The sequence below is a fragment of the Petaurus breviceps genome, unplaced genomic scaffold (assembly GCF_028583685.1).
Source record: "Petaurus breviceps papuanus isolate PSGF00001 unplaced genomic scaffold, PetGlider_PUasm1.0 41, whole genome shotgun sequence".
Taxonomy (NCBI): domain Eukaryota; kingdom Metazoa; phylum Chordata; class Mammalia; order Diprotodontia; family Petauridae; genus Petaurus; species Petaurus breviceps.
In genome coordinates, this window is record NW_027186320.1 from 7,598,984 (window position 1) to 7,601,176 (window position 2,193).

A 2,193-nucleotide genomic window follows, 5' to 3' on the forward strand; every position below is an offset into this window, starting at 1 on the left:
GAAAATAAAAGCAGAGAAATAAAGACAAACAGACAGGGCTTCTAACTGTCTGAGAAATTAGCTCAGATCAACAGACAGATCCAACTGTCTGACTGAGGTAATACATATATACTTACCAGAGAGTGAACCACCAACATATGTGTTTTTAAAAGCTGGTGGCTCCTTAAGGGCTACTCAGAGTCTCACCTGGTCAAATCAAACAAACACTCTTCCAATGAGAGAGCCCCAAATAAAAATGTAAACATCAGAGTATATATGCCCTTATTCATTTATTTATCTTTTCAAGGCTTTCCACAAATTTATTTAGAGCCCAATTCCAAAGTTGGGAAACTGACATGTAAAACAAAAATGAAGTGTTTCAGTGTCAAATATCAACTTTCCATTAAAAATAAGTCTTTTCTATTGTCAGTCTGTAATAGATTTCTTTGCATCTGTTTTACCCGTTGGAAGAAATGGAGGGGGGAAGAGGAAGGAGAGAGTGATGTCAAGTAGCTGCAAATTTCCAACTTAGTGAATGTTGGAATGAGAACATGAAAAGCCCAGGTAGTAATCCTGTCTTTCAACTCATCCAGCCACCTATGGAGTACAGGTTGGCTATATATGTCCTTGTCCTCTCCTTCCCCCAGAATCTGGTAAAGGTGCCAACTAGGAACCTGACATATGTATTGTAAAGATCTGTTATAGCCCTGGCTAAGAAAACAAAGGTAGATTTCTGAAAAAGAACTCTTTATGTAGGAGTCTCATTTTTTTGTGTGTTTGTTTTGTTTTGTTTTTTAGTTTCCTATGGTGAGGGGTGATATCCTTTTGTTTCAGCCAGAATGACTCTCCATTGGTGAGTCAGGTGCAGCTTTGCCTTGCCTCAGTGTGATTACTTTACAAGAGCAAGTTTGTACTTTGGAGAGTTGCTCTGCTGGATTGACCTACTGATGTCCAGGACTGCAGTGGAGCCAGGTTCCTAGTTCCCATCCCAGAGCCTCATTCCTGAAGAATATTTGCCTTCTCACTAAGCTCTATGACAATACCATTAGTAGAGTTATTTAGCTCCCTGGAGACAACACAGAGGAATTCTGTCTGATCCTCATTTCCAATAACTATTGAAAGTTCCATTATTTATTAGCTGTTCAAATTTCCAAACATCAGACATAGTGGAGACCATCTGTGTAAGTTCTTCTCTTGGAACTGCAGAATTCTGTATACATACTTCACTGGGACTTTTGAGGTTATGTTCTCATTGACCCACATCCTTTCTTTAACCAGTCACACAAGAGATGAAGTCTTGTAAAATCCCCCTTCTTCCAACACACATTCTTCTTCCAATTCCTTATTAATGATTAGTGTCCCGTGGTGGAGGTAGTTTAGTATATGACCAAAGTATGTTAGATCTCTGTCAATCAGATAGGTTCCTGTCTCATCATTATAGGAGTGCAGCTCCGGGTCTTCCTGGCAGCAGAGGCGACCAAAGAAAACTTGGGCACCTGGACCAACATCTGCTGGGTGGTCACGAAGTATGTGCTGCCCACATTGAGCTGGACTAAGCACCCTGAGCCCCGGCTCCCAGTGGAAGTGACCACAGAGAGGAGGCCAAGGAGGTGGCTGCTGGGCATCGGTGGCTGCAGGAGGAAGCTATGGTGGAGGCAGCGGCAGCAGAGGAGGAGGAGGAGGAGGAGCTGTGGCTACTGGCACTGGCCAGACAGAGGCAGTCCCCGAGGTCGCTCCCTCCCACCATCGAGTCCACTTGCAGTTCAGCAATCTTGGACCCCTCCTGGCCTGCATCCCTCACCAGCCCTTTCCCATTCTGTGGCAGGGAGAGCCAAACAGGCCTAATGACTGGGGAAGGAGGGGGATGGACTGCTAGGGCCCCCAGGCGAGAACTTGTGTACACGTAAACATACATGTACACATACATAAACATAGAAACACACATACACTTACATGTGCACATACATAGACATACATATACATGCACACACATACAATACACATATATACACATACACATACATTTATACAATATACATACATATACTTATACATGCACATATACATGTGCATACACATACACATGCGCACATGCATGCATGCATGCATGCATACATACCCTTTTTAGAGCAAGAGGGCTTCACTATTCTCATGACTCAGTGACTAATTATAAATTAACAAAAGGTGTGAAAGCCTTCCTACAAGCAAACCACC

The 2,193-nt window shown here is 43.1% G+C and overlaps 1 pseudogene; it reads right to left on the reverse strand.

Annotated features, from left to right (window-relative positions):
* Nucleotides 1-873: 873 nt before the first annotated feature.
* On the reverse strand, nucleotides 874-1,894 carry LOC138171099 (BTB/POZ domain-containing protein KCTD2 pseudogene; annotated as a pseudogene).
* Between the last annotated feature and the right edge of the window lie 299 nt (nucleotides 1,895-2,193).